Below are 17,481 nucleotides of genomic sequence, written 5' to 3'. Positions count from 1 at the left end.
AATTTATGGTTTCTTATGGGTGGGTCAGCTCACGGAACTACTTGGCTGCTCTCTACACAGCTGCTTCAGGTTTCACTGGTTCAGGGTCATTCAGCGAGGGGTCTCCATGCCATGCCATCTCCCTCCTCTCCTTCCCATGAATCACAGCCCACTACAACACAACCACTGGCCTTGTACAAATCCATGCCATGCAACAGTGTTCAGGCTTTAACTCAGAATTACTCACCACTCTATTTCTCAAGAACAATCTTGCTTGAAAAACTTTAGAAGAATTTGGAAGAATCATGGCTCAAGCATTGCATAATAAATATTAAATCAAGCACTGAATATTAAATATATTTCAAAGTAATTTTGCCATGAACAACAGAGGCTTAACGATATTGTTTTATATACACAGGGTTTTGGCTCAATACGATTTTTTTAAATGCTTTTATAAACACTTTTATTCAGCAATGATGCATTAAAAACATTGAGCCTCCTTAAAAACGAAAACTTAACATCCAAATCAGTCAAATCATGCAACATGACTGTCATAAAATGCAGGACATGCTGTTTAATATTAATACGCAGCCTCAGTGAACAAGAAATTTCTTTAAAAAAATATTTTAAAAATCTTACAGACCACAAACTTTGAATGACAGTTTAACATATTGTTGTAGTATAGCATGGACAGATGCTAACATATTTGGTTATATGAATGTAGGATGAGACAATGCACACTCCTGAACTAGCCAGTCTATTTGAATATGACTAAAGTTAGAAATGAAGAATGTATGACATTATCTCCACACAACAGTTGTGATGACAGCACACTTTGTCCCACAAAACAGTCGGCAGAGAACTCTCCTTAACGAGATCCTGATCCAGAAAACCTCTTGTTTAGTAGCTGTTGAAGTTAATGTGGCTTGACTATCAGTATCAGCAGCATTCCAGAGATGAAACATGCCGAATGTTGCAAAGTGAGGCCATAACCTGCAGCATCATTACATCCTGCAATATCCGAGTACACCTTTCTACACAGTTCACACCAAGAGCCAGCACAAAATGCACACAAACCTTTCTCTATATATTTAACAAACTAGAAAAAGTAATCAAGACAAACACCCAGGTGAAAAAAGTACACTTCCATAATGTACTTAAAGGATTAGTTCACTTTCAAATAAAGTTTTTTTGATAATTTACTCACCCCCATGTCATCCAAGATGACATTGTCCTTCTTTCTTCAGTCGAAAAAAAATAATTTTTTTGATGAAAACATTCCAGGATTATTAGTTTAGATTATTGTTACTCCTTATAGTGTACTTAAATGGCCTCCAAAAGGTTGAAGGTCAAAACAACAATTTCAGTGCAGCTTCAAAGGGCTTTAAACAATACCAGATGAGGAATAAGGGTCATCTAGTGAAATGATCGGTCATTTTTGAAAAAAATTTAAATGTACATGCTTTATATACACAAATGTTCGCCTTCCAAGTGCTTCCGCCAAAACCGGACTTTCGTATTCTTCAAAAAGCTTACACTGTATGTCCTACGCCTTCCCTATTCTACTTACAGAACGAATGCAGCGCCAGTTCCATTTTTTTCCATAAGTAGAACAGGGAAGGCGTAGGAAGTACACCGTAAGCTTTTTGAAGAATACGAAAGTGCGGTTTTGGCGGAACCATTTGGAAGGCGCTCATTTTTTAAAGCATAAAGGATATACGGTTATATTTTTTTTTTCGAAAATGACCGACCGTTTCGCTAGATAAGACCCTTATTCCTCGTCTGGTATTGTTTAAAGCCCTATGAAGCTGCACTGAAACTGTCATTTTGACCTTCAACCGTTTGGAGGCCATTGAAGTCCACTATAAGGAGAATAATCCTGGAATGTTTTCATCAAAAACCTTAGTTTCTTTTCGACTGAAGAAAGAAAGACATCTTGGATGACATGGGGTGAGTAAATTATCATGAAAATTTTATTTGAAAGTGAACTAATCCTTTAAAGTGCTCCATTTTCACTCACTAATTTTGTACTTAATATAAAAGAACATCTAAGTGTACTCAACTGCTATTTTGAGACACCATGAATATGAACTAAAATGTGCTTTTATCATACTATCTCTGTTTAAAAAAAAATGTATTTAGTTACCACTTGTAGTACACTTGAACCCATTAATGTAGTGGAATTACTTTGATCAAAATGATTTTACTACCTGATCTTACAAAATGGAATTACTTCTGATTAAATATCAACATGTCATATGCAAACACTGTCAGGTGAAACTGAGTTGTTGTCATAATATCACCACCACAATGAGAAATCACATGAAATTTAAACAGAATCATTGTTATCGACCAGTTAAATGAGGAAAGGCAGCAGTCCATCACTGCATTCACTTGTTTTGTTAAGGGAGATACATTTAAGAACAGAGAACACAATGTGCTGTAAGAAACTTCTGTGCAACGCCTGTATCGGTGGACAGCGTTTTCCCTGCAGCCGGCCTTTTTGTTATCAGACTGAGACGCCAACTCTCATGAAGCAAATTTTCTTTTTCAACATGAGACTTTAAAACAATATAAACACCATAATCATATGCTGACTGAAATGTATATGAATGTTCTGCACAATAATTGGCACAGTCTGCTTTATTACAGTTTTCTTTTTTTGTTCACTCTGAGCTTAAATGCTTTTGTTCTGTCAATTTTTTGGTTTGTTTATGCACATTGTTTATGTTTTTCAACTAAACTTAATTTAAATAAACAATAATCGAACAATTAATTATTTCAAATATTCAAATACAATAGGTTTAAATAAAATATCCATATGTTTGCTTGGTCAAACCAAAGAGGAAACAATAGGGGAAAAAAAGCAACGGGTGTTCCAGGGATCCAGGGAGATCGTGACCTGGACAAGTTGACAAATGATAGTAAACTCAAGGCAGTAACAGCAGCAGCAGAAGCAACAAACAGAGCAGTTGTGATGTTGATTTACCTGTTCCCTTTATGCAGGCCCCTTGAATCCTCTGTCAGTGTATGTAATCTGAAGATGTGATCTCTACCAGTCTCAATTATGAAATCTCACCTCAGTTCTCAACCCTCTTTTTCCTTTTCTCACAGAATATCACACATTATTTGCAGGTGCAGCAAGCTGCCGAGATCAATCCTCAGCCCGCTGCTGGAGGCTGCATGCAGTTAGCTGTACTTCAAGCCTGGCTGTAAGAAATGGCTCCAAAACGTAGAAAGAGTATGCTGCAAACTCAACTCAAAATTAAATCATGTGATTTGCCCGCACTGGTTTGCGCTATAATTAGTCAAATGATTTACTTACTTATGTTTAAAGCGATAGTGCACTTTTTTATTTTTTCTTCTGCGGAATAATATATTATATATATATATATATATATATATATATATATATATATATATATATATAAAAAAGAGAGATTGAGAAATGTGATGTTTTTGTTGTTGATGTTTTCATACAATGGAAGTCAATGGTAACCAACACTGTTTGGATACAAACATGTCTCAAAATATCTTTTATGACCTGCATAAGAAAAAAAAAAAAGTCAGAAAGGTTTGAGTATTTCTCAAAGAAAAGGCCATTCTGACATGTTGAAGGTTCATTTCAAGAGCTATTCCAATGGAAAACCCCACATTTCCACCATCTTTTATATGACACAACACAGACACATCCATCTTTCACAAACCTCATTCACAAACCTCTTGAGAGATAAAGAACTTTTTTCTTTGAGAGATGCCAGAAATGTGACCATAAACAGGAGTTACATCCAACTGTGACAATGTACTGTAAATTAATGGAAGACATATTGGCTTGCAGAAAGAGAGCTGACAGTTTTCTACAGCTGAACCGCACAACAACAAAAAACACAATCTCTATTCACTCAGTGGGATTTTCAACATTGCTTCTTTCTATAAAACCTTGAACAAAACAAACTATACAAGCAGCAAACAGCATGGGCTGACATGCAAGTTCAACATAGTCCAAATATCACAGGCTGGCATTTCAGCATTTAAATAAATGACAACAGATACTTTCTGGGTTTGTTGTATATGGAGGTATTGGTACAAATAGGCATCTGGTGTAACTGATGGCCTAAATATCAAAGGCATAATAAAAGGAAAATGATCAAGAGGTGTGGCACAACAGCGCTGCCAAACCCTCAGCTGCTGGAAGCAGTTCAGCTGAATTTCTCAAGCATGAATGTTTATAAAAGAAAGACCTCCTAAAAAGTTTCATTTGAAAGTTTCATAATGAAATCAGATCCAAATCCATTTCGATGACCCAGACCTCTCAGACGAAATTATGCCAAGGTCATCTGCAAAAATATAAATAATAAAATATACTATAATATAATATAATACACAAAAAGATGCAGCTCTGCAATTCAGGCAGTGCAAAAAATGTTTCTCAAAAAATAACATTACCTACATTTACTTTCAATATTGAGCACGGTGACACTCCCATAACTCCCCAGCGCATTTGATTTTCTGTCAGCTCACTTGTCATCCATTTTAGTGTACACTAACTATAGAAGTTATACATTACCTAAGATGACTCAAAATGGAAGTGGTGACGTATGCATTTTTCTGCTGTTAATGCCTTTTATCAATACATCTGACTTGAAGTTTTCAGAAGATTCCTCTTTTGTCCACATGCGACTCAAAACATCTAATGCAACCAAAACTGAAAACAAGCGTTGTGCACCTCCCATGACCTCCCAAGTTAGTTCAACACATATCTCATACCATTCCAAGACTACAATTGTGCAGGAATGTGGAATGATGCATTTTTGAACTTTCAGTTCCATCTTCCTGAAGTCATTGGGTTTTTCTGAATGGGCTTTTGGTTAATGCCTGAAATAAGTTCCCCGCCACTCATGATTTTTAAGCTTTTACTTGTCTTTAAAAATGTGGTTGCTAACAAATGGCTAAATGAGACTACAGAGGTTGTCAGGAACATTAAATGTCATCACACCATAAAGGAAAACTCATCTACTCACTAGTTCGCTTTATACGCACTCTTTTGCAAACTATACCAACTCAAACTTTTCAACTTGAAGTCACAAAGCTTATTTTCTGCAATAATCCAAAACTCAACAAATATCCTGTTGGCATTTTGTTGAGGGAAGCAGGGTGATGCCAACTTCCAAGTTGGCCTACAAATTTACATCAATTCTGCAACACTCTAATAAGACATAATAATGACATAAAAAAAAAAAAAAAAAAGTTATTTTTATACTGCAGACTTTCAGTAAAGTTTTGTTTTTTGTCTCGCATCTGATGTTTTTTCATCTTTGGTGGAGTGTGCGAACTCTTTTGAAATGATTCGCTATTTGGATATTTTTGTCTATGCACCTCATTTGGACTTGAAGAGCACAGAAATGTACGTTGTTCTCACACCTAACATAAGAACAGTGGGAGGAATTAGGCTAGAGGTAACCATTTTTATCTATACTGTAGAGATCTATTAATCTATTAACACATTCAGCTCTCGACAGCTACGAAAATACTCTAGCACGTGTTACACTTCATCACACTTTGTTGTTAGATAAAAGATTCATATGTGACCACAAAACCAGTCATAAGGGTCAATTTTGTGAAATTGAGATTTATACATAATCTGGAAGCTGAATAAATAAGCTTTCCATTGATTTATGGTTTGTTAGGATAGGACAATATTTGGCAGAGATACAACTATTTGAAAATCTCAGGGTGCAAAAAAATCATAATGTTGAGAAAATCGGCTTTAAAGTTGTCCAAATGAAGTCCTTAGCAATGCATTGTGACGAGCAGGGCGGGCGAGAGCCATGAGGGAACGGCGCGAGACTGGTGACGCGAGTGATAATGAGCGTCACCTGCGAGTTGCACCGGCCTCGAATCTCTCACGGAGGAGCTCCGGAAGCATAAAAGGAGGAGCGATGACAGTAAAGGACGAGAGAGGACCGGGCCTGGATTTTATTTTATGTTTTATTATGTTTGTGTGGCGTTGCATTACTTTCATTTTGTTCTTTGTTTATTTTATATTAAAGTTGTGTTGAACGTTCACTGGTTCCCGCCTCATTCTTCCCATATCAACAAACTACGCTAAATGCATATTCACTCACAAAAATAAATTTGCTATATTTACTGTAGGAAATTTTCAAAATAAATTTACTTAATATCCTAATGATTTTTGGCGTAAAAGAAAAATCATTTTGACACATACAATTTACTGTTGGCTATTGCTTCAAATATACCCGTGCGACTTGACTGGTTTTGTGATCCAGGGTCACATATAGGCTAGATCCAATATGTGACCATACATCCAATGTTATTTTCTATAGTTTAATTCCATGCTGGGCTGAGTGTACCTCCAGTCACTGGAAATGGTGCAAAAAATGCATTAGATTCAATGCAAAAAAATAAACCAGCACATTCCGAGCCAAAAAAGCAACAGGGAGGAAGCCACTGAGACCAGATTAAAAGGCTGTCTGAGATTTAGGACTGTTAATTAGTGTGAAGTGTGGCTTTAAAAAACCGCCTCTTGAGACTGTGTTCTAATAAAGGCTAGTACTCTTTCGTCTTGCACATATGCCACCCTTTGCGGTCGTGTATGTGTGAGGCGAGGGGACGATTTTTGTGTGGAGCCCATTTCTGTAAAAAGGCCAGATCTCAACCGAAGTCCCTGGTCCTCATTGACATGGAAACCACATGAACAAACCATTAACAGAAACTATAGACCAAAAAAGATCAAATACAAATAGGAGTTGTCTTGAAAGTAAAGGACAATAAAAGACAGAGAGAGCTTTTTTTGTATAACAAACTGACAGAGAATATCAAACAAACCTATGCGTGTGTATCTGTGCGCCTGCAGGTCCATGTGCTTGTATGGGACACGTTATCTCAAAGGGGCCAGAACAGCGGTGGGTGACGTTCATGGGTGATCATACTGAGTGGTGATAAATTCATGTTCCATGGGACAGTGGTTGTGCTTATCAGAACTGAAGCTGCACTGCCCTCTGCAAACGTTATAGACCAAAGTCAAAGTTCAGTTTTCGGCATCTGTCACTATGCATCTGCTGTGAATGCAGTCGAAGAAAGAGGTTAACACGGTTAGCGCAGCCATGAATTATGAAACAGATGACACACAGCAAATCCAAAGCTATGTTACGGCAAAAAACAGTAATTATCTTTAAAAAGAAAAAGCAGGAAATTATACATGACCCCTTTTAATGCTCCAACACATAAAAAGAATGCTGTGCTAAACATAATTGAGCTCATTTGACATGCATTCTCTGTGGAAACCCCACTTATACAGTATTAATAATAATAATAATAATATATTATAATACAACATAATATATGTTATAATAAAAGTATGAATGGATTTGTTATTGTTGTTGTTGTTGTTGTTATTATAAATAAGAACAATATTAATAATTATTATCTTCATATGGACGACCAGGAGTGCCACTTAAATATAAAATGAAGAATCAATTAATTTATTTAATAATTCAAACATAAATTGTATATAAATAACCACTTTTTATATGAGCAAATTAATAGACATATTTAAAGCTATTTATTTAATTCCTGTTTTTAAATGTAGTTTAATAAAACAATAAAACAATAAATTTTAAAAATCTTTTTTGAATGTATAAATAGACACATTTGAAGCAGGTTATTTAATTCATTTTTTAAAACGTACATAATAAAACAATAAAAAGTACATTAGTAAATCATTTTAAATGTGCATTTAAATCGCTTTATTAAAAAGAATTTGGCAAATGCTTTTTTCTCTTTATTTACCAATTGCTTTTTTTTGTCAGTTTGCCAAATGCTTTTCTTTATCCAGTTGTCAATCGAGTGGTAAAATGCCATTGGACAGTACACACGTGGGAGCAACCAATTTGAAGAGCCAATCCTCTCTCACTTGTAACACTCACTGTCATTGGACAGTTAGTACGGTGATCGAGAGGGGACATGTTCGGTTCATTTAGTTCTGTTGTGGCAAAACTAAATGAACCGAATTATACATTTTAACCATAAATGCTCATCTTGAGAGCTAGTTCAAGATGAGCATTTATGGTTAAAATGTATATAATTTTAATTTTTTTTAGAAAATGAGTGATGGTTTCTCTAGATAAGACCCTTATTCCTCGTCTGGGATCGTGTAGAATGCTTTGAAGCTGCAATGAAACTGTAATTTGGACCTTCAACCGTTTGGAGGTCATTGAAGTCCACTATATGGAGAAAAATGTTTCATCAAAAACCTTAATTTCTTTTTGACTGAAGAGAGAAGGACCTGGACATCTTGGATGACATGGGGGCGAGTAAATTATCAGGAAATTTTTATTTGAAAGTGAACTAATCCTTTAAGAAATATCTGCATACACACGAAACCACTGAAACCGACTCAAAACGATGTAGTATACATTCCAGATCATTATGTGGCGCTGTAATTCTGCCACAGAGATACACTAAAAACGGAGAATACGACTTGGAGCATGCGCATAAACCTTGAGCGCTGTACAAACTTTAGTAAAGCTTAGAAATAAAGCTTTATTTTAGTAAAGCTAATAGGCTCGGTAGCTTCTCCGGCACAAACACAAGCATGTAGTCCACTATTGTGATTGTTGTTGCTGTTGCCGTTACACGACGTAGGGTCGAGACGTGGGGTGACGACATCATCTTTTCACAAAATATACACAAGGGTGTCGTTTTCAGATTTATCCACTCTGGGACACGGTTTCAAAAAATAAAATGCCAGATCGGTCTGGACGAATCACCTATACGATAAACAAATTTGCCGTATACAGCTAAACTCCTCTCTGTGTAAAGATGTCTACGTCTCTGTTAAAGATGTAGGCTCTACACCATTTGTCATACAAATTTATTGAATGACTTCAGAAGACTTTGAATCTAGTGCATGGATCATATTAATCACTTTTATGGTGCTGTTTTTACATACATTTTTTAAGCTTGAATGGGATTTTCACTCAAAAAAGAACGTTATAGGTTTAGAATAAAATGATGAGTAAACAATGAATTTTAATTTTTGAGTGAACCAATCCTTTAAAACAATAAAAGAACATCATATATTGTGGTGGGTTATACTATCTTACCACACTAAAATCTAAATTATACTATATAAAGAGGCAGGGCGTTGTCTTTTAAAACAGATGTTATTTACAGTAAACTGCTACAATCTAAGGTACAACATTTTGCAGCATTTTACAAAAATAATAAAATCCTGAGCGATAACGTTGGTTGATGTTTTACAAAATGCATTTATCAGCTTTCTAGTGTGTGTGTTTTAGATAAAACTGCATGACACATACAGGGTGAGAGAAAGCACTTTGTGATAAACTATAGGTCACACTACACGTGCTCTCTCCGCTACTTACACTAGAAATTTTTTTACACCACAGTGCACAAACACAAACGGCAATGCTAAGGTTTTCAGCTTTGTATACTTCAATGTGCAAATGCTTCACTGTCTTATATAATCAAATAGTGAAAATCAGCCAACTGAGGTGTAAACCTGAATGAGGTTGGGTGTGATGTGGCAACAATAAACAAATCAAAGTAATCAGGATGTCTGATATATGACACAAAGGATTGAAAACCCTTCAAGAATTTTCAAGTGCCTGATGGGTTTATAGAAGTGGCCACAAGCTAACCATTCTCATACTGCAAACCCATCATTGTTAGACTGACAAACCTCAAAACCATTTAAAGTGCCCAGTATGCTTTTTGAGTGTCTGCTTTAGCATCATATTGACTGGGATTTCAGCTTAAGCTGCAAAACCTTAACTTATCATCACTGCTCAATGTTGACCTATATAGCAAGGGGCCATGGTATGGCGGGCTGCTAGGAGAGGGGCCAGGGGAGGTCACTTCCTCCCCATTAAAAACTCATCAGGGCCTGACACAACAAGCCAAGCTACTGTTGGACAATGACTGCAACTCATCCTTAACTGGCTTTATAGCTCAAGTCTAGCAAGATGTGCTCACATATCACATATACATATTTGTTTACAATATCCAACAAGTAATACAGCATTTAGATGAGCTTCTCTTCAGAAACATTACAGTATATCAAATCTATGCAACCTTTTCTTTACAATTATATACCGTGATATATAACAGAAGATGTCATTTTAATAGGACAACAGGTGGCTTGTATTCATTCTGCATGCATTAGCATATCTGATGCTCACTCACACATGCTTATAAGTCATAATGTGCCACTTAAAAATCAACTGCATGTTCCCTAGCTCAATTCAAAAAGCAATTACTTTAGTTATTAAAAACATTGATATTAATGACTTTGAATGTCATTAAATCTCACTTTAAAGTAATGCTAACTACATTAATCAAAATAGCAGTTTCCCTATCTTCAAGCAATTCAAAATATGGAAAATGTTTTGTATAGTTGATACAATATAATACATTATATAGTCTTAAAAAGACTGCCACTTTGACATACATATGTTTCCAAGCTCATACTATTTAAATGCATAAATACAAAGGAAAAAGAAAATAAGATAGCCTACTTTTGATACTGTATGATGCATAATCTGTTTACTGTAAACAGTTCATACAAACTTTTCCCACAGGGAGCACACTAATGAAATTTTCATTTCTTCACCAATTTACCTGTTGGTACTGTATCTTCTGGGCACATGTTATCCAGTGAATAGATTGGAAAAACAGCACCTGAAGTGAAGTCATCAACACAAAACTCATGCAAGCTTCAGTATGTGTGTATATGTGTGTGTGTGTGTGTGTGTGTGTGTGTGTGTGTGTGTGTGTAGCAGGCACACAGTACTGTACCAGTAGACGGGGGCTACAATGTGTCTGTTGGTACAGTATGTGCCTACTATAAACTAGGCCCTACATACAGCAAGACACTCTCCGCGCCGGTAACCTGTGCAATGTCAGCCGTACTAACATGCAAAAGCCCGCGTGCACTAAAAGCCTGTAGTGTCTTAGAGTGAGGAGCCATGGGAATGAATCATTTTAGCTTTAGGACCGCTGACCTGTCAAACCATGCAGCTAGCGTACACTGGAATTAGCTTCGTATGGCAGAGGAACGCGAGCGAATATTGCATAGGCGCGAGAGCAGTAAATAAACACGCACAGCGCGCGACTCACCGTGTGAATGGTTGGCGGGTTTCAAGAAGATTGCGGGGTTCCTGCGAGTTGCAGATAAGTGAAAACGTCCTGCTTCGTGTATCCAGTGCAAGTGTGGAGACACTAGTGCACACAGTGAGCCGATACCTCCGCAGCGTGCCTTCAAACTAATGTTTCCTCCTCCCAAAGTCCTCCGTTTGCTCTTTCGGACGTGCCGTAGGCTCTTGGTGGTGGGTTTTCCCCTTAGTTTGAAGGGGAGAAAAGTCCTCTGCCTTGCCCGTGCTGCCACGACAGGGATTTGAAATGAAGAGAAATACTACGATCGCTCCTCCCTCCCCAGTCCCACTCATGTACAGTACCACAGGGAGCGTATAAAACAATTTAATAAAACGATCTACTGCTCTCTACAGGACTAACACTGTAAAATACTTACATTACTGCACTCCCTCACTACCTCTCTCTCTCTCTCTCTCTCTCTCTCTCTCTCTCTCTCTCTTTTAAACTGCTGTCATGTGAGGCGAATGACAGCGCGCAAGGCGTCAATATCCTCATCACTGAAGATCCTCCTCACCGCTTCGCTTCTAATTTAAAGGTGCACGAGGAGTTTTTGCTAATTAAAAGGATTTAAACGTAGAGAAATGAACAGCAGTTTTGGGAAACAGCAAGGGTTAGTTCACCAAAAAATGAAAATTCTGTCATTAAGTACTCACCCTCATGTCGTTACACACACCGCCGTAAGACCATCGTTCATCTTCGGAACACAAATTAAGATATTTTTGATAAAATCCGATAGATATATGACTCGGTCCAGGAAGGCGCTAAAGACATCAATAAAACCATTGACGTGACTGCAGTGGTTCAACTTTAATGTTATGAAGCGACGAGAATACTTTTTGTGCACAAAAAGTAAAAAATAAAGTCATTATTTCGTTTTGTTTTTGCGCACAAAAAGTATCTCATTGCTTTATAAAATTAAAGGGTTAGTTCACCCAAAAATGAAAATTCTGTCATTGCCCTCGTTCCACACCCGTAAAACCATTAATCTTCAGAACACAAATTAAGATATTTTTGATTAAATCCAATGGCTCCGTGAGGCCTGCATAGGGAGCAATGACATTTCCTCTCTCAAGATCCATTAATGTACTAAAAACATATTTAATTCAGTTCATATGAGTACAGTGGTTCAATATTAATGTTATAAAGCGACAAGAATATTTTTGGTGCGCCAAAAAAACAAAATAACTCCGAAGCTTCCTGAAGTGTTTTGAAATCGGCCATCACTATATAAGTCGTTATTTTGTTTTTTTTTTTGGCACACCAAAAATATTCTCGTCGCTTTATAATATTAATATTGAACCACTGTACTCACATGAACTGATTTAAATATGTTTTTAGTACATTAATGGATCTTGAGAGAGGAAATGTCATTGCTGGCTATGGAGATCTCACTGAGCCATTGGATTTCAACAAAAATATCTTAATTTGTGTTCTGAAGATTAATGAAGGTCTTACGGTTGTGGAACGGCATGAGGGTGAGTAATTAATAACAGAATTTTCATTTTTGAGTGAACTAACCCTTTAAGGTTGAACCACTGCAGTCACGTCGACTGTTTTAATTATGTCTTTAGTACCTTTCTGGACCTTTAAAGCCCCTTCAGGACATATCATGCAATTACAGTGTTTATCCATCGCTATTATTTTTTTAGAAATTTATGTAGTAGAGTCCAGGATAAAGGTATGGATCAGCAGGTGAGCAATTCGCTGGTCCAAACTGAGTGAGTAACCACCTTCTTTAATGTTGAAGCTATTTCCTGTGAATGTACAAGTACAACTAAAATAAATGAAAGCAGCTGACACTTTTTATAAAAAGGTAAAAATGGCCGTGGACACTCTTACGTTAAAAATAAGGTGGATAAAGTTTAAAAATGAAACATCCAAAGAGTAATGAAACAAACAAGCCACAATAATGTGCAGGTCTTGATACAGAGTAAAGGAAAATGTTTGGACATCAACTGCCAAGTACAAACACAAATCTGCATCACAGCCACTGCAAGGGATGGAAGTAAACAGATGAAATGGAACAAAGCAAAGGGTAAACAAACCGTTTCGATATACTACAGTAGCAGTTAGTGAACAAACTTCATGCATCCAAGGTGACAGGTGTCATTAGAGTGCAAAACTTCTGGGATGAATAAGAACAAGCTAACTGTAAAGAAAAAATGTGCACATTCAAATGGTTTGTTCACCCAAAAATGAAAGTATTATGTCATCATTATCTAACCCTCATGTCATTCCAAACCTGTAAGGCTTTCCTTCTTCATTTTGAAGAATGTTCCAACTGTTTATTTTCCATTTAGTGAAAGTGATTGTGGTCCAAACCAACATTGGATACCACTTTCAGTGTAGACGTTCAGTGTATTGACAGAAAAACATATTTTTCAAAAATCTTCTTTTGGGTTTCACAGAAGAAAGAAAGTCATTTTTATTTTCACTGACCTTGATGTCCTAATTTCTGAAAGGTCTATGAATGCCAGTGATCTCAAGTGAAACAGGTGGCTAGCATGTCAATATTTTAAGCATGCTTTTTAGAGGTTTGAGATTTTAGACATTTTCTTGGAAATATATAAATTAAACATTTCATTAACAATTTTATTGAATCACACAATCATATTACTATATTGCCTCATGGGAAAAATACATCAACCTGTTCTTTTAAAGGTTGTTCTGCTAAAATCCCACAGTGAGTTATAAAGATGGCACATGCTTGATTCCTTCTCAAATTTGTACATACTGCGGGGTGGCGGGGGGAGGGTGGTTGGGTCCCCCTGAGTTGGTCACCCCACTTCACCCTGCCCCCGCTCCCTGCCCCCTGCCCCCTGCCCCCTGCCCCCTGCCCCCTGCCCCCTGCCCCCTTCCTCCCATGCTCCCCACTATTCTCAGTTCTTTAAATGTAGAATATAATTGCATTCTTATAGGTATGACTAATTAAACCTAAAACAGAATGAGTCATTTGAGCATGAGTAAAGGACAACTGGACTAATTAGAAACATGAATATTCATAAGCTGGAAAAACCTCAGAATCAAACAAACCCTGAGCAAACAACACATCTTCAGGAATTCAACAGCCGTTAATCTAGAAAAACAATGAAACTCAGTGCTTAAGCACTGAAAATACTTTCACTCTCATATGAATCCAAATTAAAGACTCGTCTTTGCCCAGTGTGGCTGTGCATGTCCCTGCATAAATAACAAAAGAACCTGTAATTTTCAATTTGGAGGCTGATATTTGATTGAACAGTCCTTTTTTTCTTCTTCTTCTTCTTCTTCTTCTTTTTTTTTTTTTGTCCTACAAAGAACTAAGCAGGGGAACAGGGCAGCACATTCAGCCAAAAGGGATGACTGGCAGATAACAATCTTCTGCTCAGAATGTCTAGGGTTCCATTCAATTCCAAATCCAGACTTGTTCTATATTACCTTTAGCCATTAAATGCCAACGTGACTTTGTTAGGTCAATATCCCATATAACATAGTACAAAATACTGTTTAATTTTGCAGAACACTTTTGTTAGAGCTAATAAGGAACAATTTCTACTAACAGCACATTTCCTGCAAATCTATAATATTGGCCTTTTGGGTTCCATGAAAATAAATGCTCATGTATAAGTAATTGTTCATTTTAAGTCATGTTTATTGCCTTAAAGTCAAGTTATTTCACACAGCAGACATAGCATTTGTTTTTTGGGGGTTTTTTGGGGGTTTTTTTTTTTTTTTTTTAGCATTAACTACTTTATAGGTTTATATACTGTCGGAGACTGCATTTCCCATCATCCTCCCTGGCACTTAACCACAAAACCTGAACTCATCTATAACCTCATCACCAGCACTATATATAGTGTACACACTCCCTCTCAATCATGGTCTGACCACACCTGATGCTACAAACTTACCTGCTTAATGTTCCTGGCTACCTTGCTACTGCTGTTACCTCATCCAAATCGATCTCCAGTCATCCAAGTCATCTTCAGTCATCCTTTGTCTCAATGTTGTTCCCTCGTGTGTGCTCCAATATTTATGTAAGACAAAGACTCAGAGTTAATAATACAAGTCTATGTCATCTGCTAGCAATCTCAAGTATCATCACTTACCTGTTAATGCATTGTGTTCTTGCTATATCAGCAAAAAAAAACTACCTGTTTGAGTTTTACCTCAGTTTTTTCTGCGAGACAGAAGGTCAAACCAACAAGATGAGCACAGCAGGATTTTCCAATCACTCCCCTGAAGATCTTTTCCTCTCCTTTACAAGATGGCTATCCCTTGGAAGACTACATGGAGGAGTCCCTCATGCTCTGCCACCTGATGTCCTGGAGCGACGGCACTCTAAAGACCTATTTTTGGAGTGGGGTGAATGAGCACCTGTTTCAACTACTGTCAGCGGGAGCTACCACCTGCACAGTGGCACACATGGATTGTGGGCTGTGGCTGAGTGGCTCACCATTCACAGTTGAAGATATAGAAGATAAGGGCATCACCAGTCTCTCAATCACTTTCCTCACTCTTTACGGCCACCATAAACCCAGAGCCAGAGCAAAAGCCTGCCAAGGACCTCAAGGACCTTCTGAGGCCACCGTAACCCAGAGCCTGCTGAGTCTGTCCAGGTGTGTAAGCCTGACCCAATGTCTATCCTGGAACTCGAGCCTGAACCAGTGTTTGTCCCATAGCCCGAACATATGCTCGCCATGAGCATGAACCACAAGATAGAGCCCACCGCAGACCCAGGGATGAAGCCTGCCAAGACAGTGCTGGTGGAGTTTGATATCATGGAGTGGAGTTCCACTCTTCCTCATGCCCCTGAAGTCTGTACTTCCTCATGTGAACTCCTTAATACCCTGATTCCCACCTATATTAAAGCCTTGTCACTACTGTTGGTCCCATCCAGTCCTAAGTCATCCAAGTCATCTCTGGTCAAGCACAGCTCCAAGTCTTTGTTGCCCAGCCCCAATTCTCCCCCACTGCGGATCATCCCACCCAGCTTCCCTCTCCCTCCTCCACTACAAAAGATAGACAGTTCCTCAGTCTTGTCTCCACTGTCTCCCTTCAGCAACTCAGCTCATCTGGCTTGGCTACCAAATCATCAGCTCCACCTTGGTGTGTGGATCCCTAAACCTCCAAACCCTGAACTCCACCTTGGCTCTACAACCTATCGGCTTCCCCCTGGCTAAACCCACCCTCAGTTCTACCGTGATCCGCCATCCCTCAGGCTTCGCTTGGTCAGGACCTATTATGCTTTTTTACATTTTCAACTTTCTTTAGTTTGTAATGTTGCTGTTTGAGCATGAAAAACGTCTGCAAAGATACAAAGCAAAAGTCCACTCCAAAGAAGTAAGCATGATTTCTGAACTACCTGAAACAAGAGGTCTGCCTTTGTGTTTGGATTTTGGAGGACAGACATTCGGTACTGAAACCGCCGTCAGTCAGCAGCATTCTGTTCTTGCATGGATGTTAAAAAAAGATTTTGCAGTACAGCTAGTAAGCCAACAGTTTTGGCTTGTAGCTTTGAGTGACAGATGTCATATTTAATTTAGCTTATTTTTCTCAGACATTTTTTACTGTGTTGACAGTATCACGATAAGACAAATAACAAGTCCTTGAATAGGCTAGCCAACATTTTGTATCTGTTATACCCAATCACTCTCTCTTTCTTTAGGAGAAATTTAAATGTGAGATTCTGGAAATGAGATCTAAATTTAGTCGGGAAGAAAATCATTGTAAACGGATAGCAGGTGAACACAGAGTGAATTTTAAGCGGGAGCAGGTGGGTGCGGAATAGAACCTTGCAGAAGCAGGACGAAAAAACAGTCCCATGCAGACCTCTAAATGAAATGCCATGATTGTAGTCTTGAGTTTTCTTCAGGGAAAGTACAGTTACGTTGAGTTGCGTGTTTCACTATTAGTGTGTTGAAACTTGCGGTTAGGGTAAGGGGTGTGACATTTCTGAAACAAGCTTGAAGCGGTTGACCAATCACAACACACTGGTCCAGTAGACCAATCAGAGCACATTGCGCTTTTCGGAAGGAGAAGCTTCATAGAGACTGGAACTAAACTAAGCGTCACTGACAGACTGGAAAGAGAAGTGCTGCAACAATGTAAAATATGTGAAAAAATAATGAATGCATGAAAACCCATTCTAGACCTCAAAAAAAGGGCATAATATGGCCTCTTTTAAGTTCATGGTGATTTAAACAAACTTAAGAGCGCTTAGAAATTCCTCAATATATCAAATAAATATATACATTTGTGCTTGATATGTTATTGAGACTGGACCCACCACATCTAATGATTCAAGCTGCTAAGAACATCTCATCC

At 37.8% G+C, this 17,481-nt stretch overlaps 1 protein-coding gene across 4 annotated transcripts in view; it reads right to left on the bottom strand.

The window, feature by feature from the left end:
- Window positions 1–11,395, bottom strand: part of thrab (thyroid hormone receptor alpha b) — a 180,239-nt gene extending 168,844 nt beyond the window's left edge. For all 4 annotated transcript variants that reach the window (XR_010892613.1, XM_067368822.1, XM_067368825.1 and 1 more), the window contains exon 1: window positions 11,140–11,395. The gene's annotated coding sequence lies outside the window, so the exon portion shown is untranslated. The remainder of the gene's footprint in view (window positions 1–11,139) is intronic.
- Between the last annotated feature and the right edge of the window lie 6,086 nt (window positions 11,396–17,481).

This window comes from Chanodichthys erythropterus, chromosome 19 (genome assembly GCF_024489055.1).
Source record: "Chanodichthys erythropterus isolate Z2021 chromosome 19, ASM2448905v1, whole genome shotgun sequence".
Classification (NCBI taxonomy): Eukaryota; Metazoa; Chordata; class Actinopteri; order Cypriniformes; family Xenocyprididae; genus Chanodichthys; species Chanodichthys erythropterus.
The sequence above is the reverse complement of the archived record's forward strand: the minus strand, read 5'-3'. Positions and strand labels throughout refer to the sequence as shown.